This window comes from Chrysochloris asiatica, unplaced genomic scaffold (genome assembly GCF_000296735.1).
Source record: "Chrysochloris asiatica unplaced genomic scaffold, ChrAsi1.0 scaffold00061, whole genome shotgun sequence".
NCBI lineage: Eukaryota > Metazoa > Chordata > Mammalia > Afrosoricida > Chrysochloridae > Chrysochloris > Chrysochloris asiatica.
In genome coordinates this window covers 12,377,327-12,387,715 of record NW_006408579.1, presented here as the reverse complement: position 1 = coordinate 12,387,715, position 10,389 = coordinate 12,377,327, and the positions used below count along the sequence as shown (strand labels likewise).

Genomic DNA, 10,389 nt, shown 5'->3' with positions numbered 1-10,389 from the left:
TCGAACATTGTTTCGTTCTGCTGTGCATGGGGTCACTATGAGTCGGTTCCGACTCGATGGCACCTGACAACAACAACATCTATCTATCTATCTATCTATCTATCTATCTATCTATCTATCTATCTATCTATCATCATCTATCTATCTATATTCTTAAAGGAACTTTAAGTTAAACCTAGTGATAGATTATGTTAAACCTATTGATCAATTATAGGAGTGCTTGTGGTGATGTAGAATAAGCACTCACTGCTAACAACAAGGTCAGCATTTCAAACCCACCAGCCGCTCCACAGGAGAAAGATGAGATGGGATGTGCAGCCTTGGAAACCCTAAACAGAGTCGCTATGAATTGGAACTGACTTGATGGCATCTTGATAGCACTTGATAGCAGTGCTAAATTGGTTGCCTGGATTATAATTTATGTAATGAATGCTCGATTGATGGGCATTTTGGTTGCTTCCTATTTTGTACTCCTTGTCCATTTGTCATTGCACACATGTGCACGTATGTCATAGGATGTATTCCTAGAGGTGGAATCATGGCACAGAGGCCATGGCCATGAGCACGGCTGTCACGTGACCTCCCAAAGTGGCTGAGCCAGGTTCCTTCTCACCAGCAGTGTATGTGAGTACTCATTTTGCAACCCCTCAGGAACTCTACTTGAATAAAAGTTTGATAGATTCAAACAGTATTTAATCATTGTTTATATTCATGCTTCTTTAAGATTGAGAAATGTTGAACATCTCTTCATACATTTATAAGCCATTTGTATTTCTATCTCTGTGAACATTTGTCTTCAGAAACTTCATCTATTTTTCTAGTGGGTTGTTTGCCTCTTTCTTAATTTGTAATAGCTGATTAGATTTTAAGAAAATTAGATTTCTTTTCATGTGTGATGAAAATATTTCTTACCAGTCTGTTGCTGGAAATTAGATATTTTCCATGACAACTTTTCTAAAATGCATAATATAATACTCATCATAGCTATCTTGAAAAACGAATCTGCTTATAAAGTGATACACATATTTCCTTCTACCATTCATTTAGAGAACCATTATCTGTATTGTTCACAGTTGTTACCCTGACAGCTGGCCCTGTGCTGGACTTAAAACGGGTATTCAGTGATTGAATGGATGGATGCTTGGATATATGAATGAATGGATGATTGAATAAATGCATATCCTTGTCATTTGGCTTCAGGAGAATAGGTGAGTTTAACTATGGATAACATGTAGAGTTAACACTAAAGAAAGAATTAACAGGTTTTGTAGAAGGTAAAAATCTGGTAAAAGATCAGAAGGCAGAATAAAAGAATGTGTGAAGACCCACAAGGGAGAACTTCCACAGTATTCAAGAGTGAAGAGATGTATGCGTTGGGATATGGTCAAGACTGTGAAATAGTGTTGAGCTAAATGAAAATGTAAAATAAACTGTATGATATGCACACATAGCAACGTACAGAGACAAGTCTAATGATTACAGTGTAAATCAATGAAATTGAAAAAAATGGAGAAAATTGATAAAATCTAAAGCTGATTGTTTGAAAAGATCACAAAAAAATTAAGTCGTAGTTTGGTGTAGCACTATAGGATAAGGACTGACCTGCTAACAACAAGGTTGGAGGTTCAAACCCACCAACCGCTCCTTGGGAACCTTATACAGTGTTGCAGAGTCAAAACCAATTTGACAGCACTTAATAGCAGCAACATAATCTATCTTGCCAAGAAAAAGGATAGAAGACACAAATTACCAACATCAGGAATGAAAGATGGGTCATCACTGCTGATTTCAAGGACATTAAAAAAGATAATAAAGAATTCTATGAACAACTTTATTCCTAGGGATTTGAAAATTTAGATAAAATGGAATAGTTACTTAAAAGGTACAAAACCCTATACAAGGTTACTATGAGTCAGAATCGACTCATTGACTGTAGGTGGAGATTATTACTATAATACGAAACCAGACAAAACATTTCAAGAAAACTATTTCAAGAAACCATTATAAGACCATTACTAGAGGCCATTATCTCTCATGAACATAGACATTAAAAGCACAGGCAGAATATTAGCAAATCAAATGCAATATATGTAAAGGATAATGGATTATGCTTGAGTGTTCATTTCAGGTATGCAAGGCTGATGCAACACTCCAAAAAATCACTCAGTGACTCATAGCACCCTAATATAGGGTTTTTAAGAATGCCTGGTGGATTTGAATCGATGACCTTGCCATTTCCAGTTCAGTGCTTACCCTACAGCGCCATGCTAATACTCCAGAAGCTTCTCAGACTGACGTAATTCAATATAAATTAAGCAGTGTGTAGGCGCTGCATTCTGAAAAGTGTAAAACACCAGTAAGAGAAATAAAAGAAGACGTAAATAAATGTTTTACATGGGAAATGTCTTCATTGTTAAAGATGTAAATTTCTCTAGTTAAAGTCCCAGCAATTTTGTTTTTTGGGTTTTTTTCTTTTTTAAAGATACTGGCAAACTGATTCTAAAATATTTGTGGAAAAGCAAAAGAACTATATCTAGAAGAATTCTGAAAAAGGACAAAGTTGGAGGACATAGTACGCAATTTAAAGAATTATTATAAAGCAACAGTAATCAAGACAATGTCGAACTTACAAAAAGGCTCTTAGATCCATGGAATAAAGAGTCCAGATATAAACTCACATAAATAGTGTGAGCTGATCTTTGACATAGGTACAATGGCAATTCAGTTCAGAATGGATAGTCTTCAGCAGTGGTGCTGTAACAATTAGACTTTCACATGCAAAAAAAAGAAAGACCCTTGACATACACCTCACCCTTTACATAGATTATTAATTCAAAATGGACCAGAGACTTAAATACAAAATATAAAACTATGAAACTTCTAGAAGAAAATGAGAAAATCTATATAACCTTAGAATTGAGGATTAATTTTTAGATATAATACTAAACCCATGGTTCATAAAAGAATGATAAATTAGACGTTGGATCACATTGGTAAAATTATTTGTATCAATATACATGAATTGATTAAAATATTTTAGGGATCCTCTTCACCATTATATGTCCAAAGTATAAGAAACTAGTAAGATTTTCAACCTTCAGTATGGAATGGTTACTTAGTGCTATCCCTAAACAGGGCCTTCTCAAACCTTAATGTGCATATAAATAACCTAGAGCTGCAAGAATTCTAGAAGATTTGTGTCTTCTTGCCACTTATTAAATTAATCAAACAGTTATTTATATCAGCATGGACGCATGGATATTAATTATTGTTGTTGTTACTTAATGTCGAGTCAGCTTCAACCCACAGTGACCCTGTATAGGGATTCCGAGGAGCAGCTGGTGAGCTTAAACAGCCGACCTTGAAGTTCAAATGATTTTGCAGTCCGGTGCATTAACCCACAGCGCCACACCAGGACTACATTAATTATTAGAATCCAATAATATTATATTTTATTTTGTTTCTCAAATTGTTCCAGATTTAGCCACTGATACCTTGTTCATGTACGGGCAAATCTGCTGCACAGGAACTTTTTTAAGTGTTGAAGAGCAAAGATGTCAGCTTGAGGACTAAGGTGCTCCTGACCCAAGCCATGGTATTTTCAATAACCTCTTATGGAGGTGAAGACTGGACAGTGAATAAGGAAGATCGTAGAAGAATTGATGCCTTGGAACTATGATGTTGGAGGAGATTACGAAAAGTGCCATGGGCTGCCAAAAGAACCAATAGATCTGTTTTGGAAGAAGTGCAGCCAGAGTGCTCCTTAGAGGCCAGCTGTTCCGCAGGAGAAAGATGAGGCTTTCTGCTCCCGTAAAGATGTCCAGCCTCGGAAACCCTGTACAGGGTCCCTATGAGTCGGAACTGACTCCACGACACATAACAACAACAAGTTGAAAAATTTTGAGGATTACGTAACATTTTACTAATACTGTTATTACTTTACAAAGCTTTAAAATGTGATGGTTGAAACAGGATTTTGAACCAGTTCTTCCCACTTAGTCATAGTCGAGGAATTAAATCCAGAACATAACTTGATTTTTTTCAAATTTGGGTGATCTAGAATGATAACTGGAACCAAACTATTACAATAGAAATCCTGGGAGATTCTTAGAAGAGTCATAGTGAGCCGTTTCGGGAGTCTGATGCATGAAACTGTGCAGGACTATGGAAACTGGCACACATTCAGAGTGGTGCAGTTGGCTGCCATCTTTGAAACAGGGCACTGCTGTTTCTGATTCTGCTTAAAATCTTATAGGCAAGAGATTTGGTTTCTAGTAGCCACTATTGATTTATAAATTAGATTAAGTTTCTAGTGAAGCTTTGACTTACATTTTTTCCCATTCTGGTTCACCCAAATTTTAAAAATCTGGTCTCTTTGGTTTTACTTCCTTCACCATAACTGAACCAGGAAGAACCAGTTTGAAGCCCTGGGTAAAAATTGTCATCCATCAGAAGCCCTATGTATCCTCTAACATAAATAATTTACCAATACTGTTTACATCAGCCACAAAGCCAAATCTTAATCCTACAAGCATGGTGTTAACATGTTGGCTGGCAATGGTAGTTAAGACTTTTCATTTTGCTGGAATTTAGTGCTGAGGTGGAAAGGATCACTTTGAAAATTAAACTATAATGTAAACAGTTTCCTGAATCATCTTTGACCCTACCCTCACTCTCATTCAACATCTAATCAATCACCATTTCCCCATCAGTTGTTATGTGCCGTGGAATCGGTTCCGACTCATAGCAACCCTGTATAGGGTTTCTGAGGTTGTAAATCTTTATGGGAGCAGAAAGCCTCATCTTTCTCCCGCGGAACAGCTGGTAGTTTCGAACTGCTGAACTTGCGGCTCACAGCCCGATTCGTAACCACTACGCTACCAGAGCTCCTTCCCCATCAGTAATACCTCTTAAATATCTCAGAATCAAACTATTTCTTTTTCTTTATACTATCATCTCCTAGCCACCACCCACTTTCTTCTGGACTAATATTGTAGACTAATATTCCCAACTGACATATCTGAACCATTCTCATAGTGTAAATCGAATGACCACTTAAAAATATGCTTTTGATCATGGCTCTTCCACTTAAAACTCATTAATGGCTTCTGATAAAATTCAAAGCTTGAAAGACATCTGCCAGCCCAGAGGTCTATCTGTCTTCTTGTACTTCCTCAAGTGTGGTGTGTTTCTTTCAGCCATAGGGTCTTTGTGAATGTTGTTCTGTTGGATCTGTTCTTTTTGGATCTTCAATACTCATGTAAAAGATCATTTTTGCAGGAAAACCTTTCTTGCTGTATTAAACCCCTCAACCCACATACCTGAATACATCTTGACATATGCTTTCATGTCAAGATGTATTCAGGTATGTGTGTCATTTTTGTATTTACTCATTTATTGTCTGTTTTCCTTCTAGACTGCCTTCCATGAGGGCAAGAACCATTTCTGACTTATTCATCACTATAACCCTTTTGTTGTTGAGTGCTGTGAAGTTGGTTCTGACTCATAGCCACCTTGTATAAGGTTTCTGAGAAGTGACTGTAAAGCTTGTGGTTTGCAGTTCAGTGATTATCCTACAGTGCCACACCAGGACCCTTGCTATTGTGGTTATGTGCCATGGAGTCGATTCCGACTCTCAGCGACCCTGCATAGGGTTTCCAAGGCTGTAAATCTTTATAGGAGCAGAAAGCCTCATCTTTCTTCCACAGAACAGCTGGTAGTTTTGAACAGCTGACCGTGAGATTACCAGCCTGATTCGTAACCACTATGCTACCAGGCAGAGCTCCTTCCAGGACCCTTGTTGTTGTTATTGCTATGTGCCGTGGAGTCGGTTCTGACTCATAGTGACCCTGCACAAAGTTTCTGAGACTGTAAATCTTTACGGGAGCAGAAAGCCTCATCTTTCTCCCATGGAACAGCTGGTAGTTTCGAACTGCTGACCCTGAGGTTAACAGCCCAATTTGTAACCACTATGCTACCAGAGCTCTTTAGTGCCTGAAAAATATCTGGCTTATGGTGCCCAAAATACATGAATGAATGAACAAACATGGCAACTTTTGTATATTTAAATAGTATAAGTTTATTAAGATACCAGATTTTTGTAAACAAGCTGTTCCTTGTTTTTGTGAATATAGATTATGCTTGTGCTCTTCAAAGAGACATTTTGCTACAGGGACGACTATACCTTTCAGAAAACTGGCTTTGTTTCTATAGCAACATCTTCAAATGGGAAACTACAGTAAGATATTTTGTATTTGATTTGTTGTTAAAATAGTTTACAGATATGAAATTTGTACAGTCCTTTGAATAACCATGTTATTGGCATTAGATGCTAAAATAAATGTATAGGTACTTATATATCTATATTTGTTATTGATAATTGCCATCAAGTTGGTTCTGACTCATAGAGACCCTGTATAGGATTTCTGAGGCGGCAAATCTTTGCATGAGTAGAAAGCCTCCTCTTTCTTCCATGGAGCAGCTAGCTGGTGGGCTCGAACCATGGACCTTGTAGTTCACAGTCCAGTGCTTATCCTTAAGAGCCACTGTGCTCCTCATATTTGTATTTATACATGCATAAATATATTTTTATGTTATATGCATAAATGCTTAATATATATATATATATATATTTATATTTTGAGGTCCATTGTATATATTTAATGCAGTTAGAAAAAGAAATTTCAGGTTGCAAAACAAAACAACTTGAACATGTACCCTGCTGGCTGCCAAAACCTTGTCTTTTGTGACAGACTGCCTGACATTCATTTGCATGTTAATGCAAAGCGTGAACACCCACATATCTTTTCATGGTTTTGTCCCAATGTTAGACATAGGACATAGGGGTGACGGGGTAGGGAAGGGAAGCACTGAAAGGAAGAATGCCTGACTACTTACCTTACATATATATACCTGCAATTACAAGCAAGGGCTTACTAACTCCTTCTGGTTTTTCAGCTGAGTTTTATAGATTAGATTTATGTAATACTTGGTATTTTGTGTTGTCTATGCTTCTGGAAAATATGTTTTGCAATGTTCGCCCCCCCCCTTTTTTTTTTAATATATTTAGATTTCTATTGCTTTAGAGGATATAACTTTCATGACCAAGGAGAAAACAGCTCGATTCATCCCAAATGCGATACAAATCATCACAGAGGGCGAAAAGGTGAACATTTTTTCTAACCTCATCTTCTTACATAACAAAGAAAATCTGCCTCTTACTGAAATCAGTGTTGTGTATACAGGCAATCATTTTTTGGAGTAGAGTATATCTAGTTAGAGATAACTAGAAACCAAACCTGTTGTCATTGATTTGATTCTGATTCATCGTGATTCTGTAGGACAGAGTGAATTGCTCCCTAGGGTTTCCCAGGCTGTGAATTTATGGAAGCAGACTGCCACATCTGCCTCTGTGGAGCAGCTAGTGACTGCCAACTTTTATGTTGGCATCTGAGCACTTACTTAGCCACTGCACCATCAGGGATCCTCTGATACATTATCTAACACTAGATCTAGATATTTTTAAATATTTTTTTGTGATTAAGTGCTAACAAAAACTTTTTTTGATGTGTGCTTTATAGTTTACAGAGAACATTCACCCATGTTTTTCATTTCTTCGTTATAAGAGTAGTCCTGGTGTGGCACTGTAGTATATGTGCTGGACTGTTAACCACAGGATAAGCAGTTCAAATCCACCAGCTGCTCCTTGAAAACCCTATATAGGGTCTCTATGAGTTGGAACATACTCAACAGCACTTAACAGCAAACAACAAAGCTTTAGCAGACCATCTTTATTATTTCTAAATACCCTAGTAGTTCTGTGTTGTTGTTAAGTGCTGTTGAGTTGATTCTGACTCATAGCAACCCTGTATAGGGTTTCCAAGAAGCTGTTGGTAGGTTTGAACAGTTGACCTTGTGGTTAGCAGTCTAGTACTTACCCTTTAGCATGGCTAGTTGTTGCTTAGTCAATAATGCTTGCACATTCCAGTTACTGTCTAGTTGACTCTGACCTGTGACCACCACGTGTCCGTAGAATGGTGGTCCATAGGGTTTCTAGTGGCTAGTTTTTTTGTTTTTTTTTTTAAGTTAACCATCAGGATTTTCTTTTGAGGCACCTGTTGGTAGAGTCTAACCTCCATCCTTTTAGTTAGTAGCCAAAATTGTTAATCTGCATAGTAGCAAATATTAAAAATCAGTGGTTTTGTACCATGTAAGTAAACATGTCATCATTGTAATATTTTTTTTTAAAGGCAATTATTTTTAATTCTCATCATTTTATTATCCACTTATACCATCTGCCATATCTTAGTGGCAACATATGAACACTCTTCTTATAGACATATGCAGAATTGGTTAGTGTTGTGTGTGACAGTAGAAAGCTGATGTTGAAACAAGAAAGAAGAAAGGAAGGGAAAAGAGGGAAGGTAGGAAAGAGGGACAGAAACACTATCATGACAATGAATTATTGTAATGATGCTTTTGTCTTGTAAAGTTTCTTTCAAATGCATTTTAAATTGTGTTTTCAGTTGGAAACAACCTCATTTTTACAAAAACTTCCAAGTGCTAAACAAAGAACTCATCCTACATTGACCATAAATTGTCAGCTTGATGCCTCACATCTCAAGTATTCCAGTATTTCCAACAAAGTAATTTTTCTATATAACCTTCAAAATCAAGACCTTAACATTGATTTACTGCCACAGATCAATGCTCAGACCACATTCAGATTTCCCCAGTTGTCCCAGTAATGTCTTTTACAGAAAATATACCCAATTCAGAAGAGCACATTATATTTAGTTGTCATGCTTTTTAACTTCCTTAATTTTTTATTTCTTTGAGACTTTTAAAGATTGTTGTTTGTTAAAGTGTGTGATTCGATGTGGTCCACATGGATGTTACATGATGCATGACTATATGAAATTGTAGTTATAAATTTTATTCAGTAGGTTATAATCCATTGTTATCATTATTTATTCTTATGTTTAAGTTGTACTAAATTTGGCCATTGAGAGGAAGCCCTTTTTATCCCACTTGGGCTCTGAAATCCTACTCTGGACAGTGCTGTTATGTGGACCTCTTCCTCATTCTTTTCTGATTCTGACACTCTGATTTGGGCTACTACAGCTTCCTTGTCCCTGCCTTCATCCCTGGTGTGAATACCTACTTTTCTGTGTGCCATGAACAGCTTTACAGTTGATTTGTTCAGAGGCCAGAATTGTTATTGTTAGCTACAGTCAAGTGGATTCCAACTCATAATATCACTATGTATGCAAAATAGAACGAAACACTGCCTGGTTGGTTCTGCGCCATCCTCACAGTTGTTGTTACACTTAAGCCCACTGCAGCTGCCACTGTGCCAGTCCATCTCGTTGCAGGATCTTCTTTTTTGCTGAGCCTCCACTTTACCAAGCATGTTATCCTTTTTCCAGGGACTGGTTCTCCCTGAGAACATTCATGTCCTAAGTATGATAGATGAATTCTTATCATCCTAGCTGTACTTCCAACACAAATTTGTTTGTTGTGAGGCAGGCCATGATATTTCAGTATTCTTCTCCAACATCATAATCCAAATGCATCAATTCTTCTATTGTCTCTTACTCACTGTACAACTGTCACATACATATGAGGATATTGAAAATACCATAGTTTGGGTTGGCGCATATAGGTCCTCAAATTGATACCTTTGCTTTTGAACACTCTAAAGAGGTCTTGTGCAGCAGATTTGCCTAATACAGTATGTCATTTGATTTCTTGACTGTTGCTTCCATGAGTATTGATTGTGGATCCAAGGAAAATGAAGTCTTTGAAAGCTTCCATCTTTTCTGCACTTTCATGATGTTATTTATTGGTCCAGTTGTGAGGCATTTTGTTTTCTGTACATTGAGGTGCAGTCCATACTGAAAGCTGTGGTCTTTGGTCTTCACCAATATTTTAAGTCTTCTTCACTTCAAGCAAATAAGGTTGTATCATCTACATATTGCAGGTTGTTAATGAGTCTTTGTCCAATCCTGGTGCAATATTCTTCATATATTCCAGCTTCTCAGAATATTTGCTGAACATACAGATTGAGTAAGTATGGTGAAAGGATACAACTCAACACTGATGCACACCTTTCCTCATTTTAAACCATTCAATACCCTCTAGTTCTATTCTACTGACTGCCTCTTGGTCTATGTATAGATTCCTCATGAGCACAATTATATGTTCCAGAATACCCATTTGTAGCTTGTTATGATTCACACAGTCAAAAGCCTTTGCATAGTCAATAAAGCAAAAGTAAACATCTTTCTGGTATTCTATGCTTTCAGCCAAGATTCATCTGATATCAGCAATGATATTCCTCGTTCCATGTTTTCTTCTGAATACAGCTGGAATTATGCAGTTTCCTGT

General features: G+C 37.1%; 1 protein-coding gene across 1 annotated transcript in view; it reads left to right on the top strand.

Annotated features, from left to right (window-relative positions):
• The window catches only part of GRAMD1C (GRAM domain containing 1C), a 157,744-nt gene that overhangs the window by 5,070 nt on the left and 142,285 nt on the right, over window positions 1-10,389 (top strand). The window contains exon 2 of the mRNA XM_006864173.1: window positions 6,135-6,238. The gene's annotated coding sequence lies outside the window, so the exon portion shown is untranslated. The remainder of the gene's footprint in view (window positions 1-6,134; window positions 6,239-10,389) is intronic.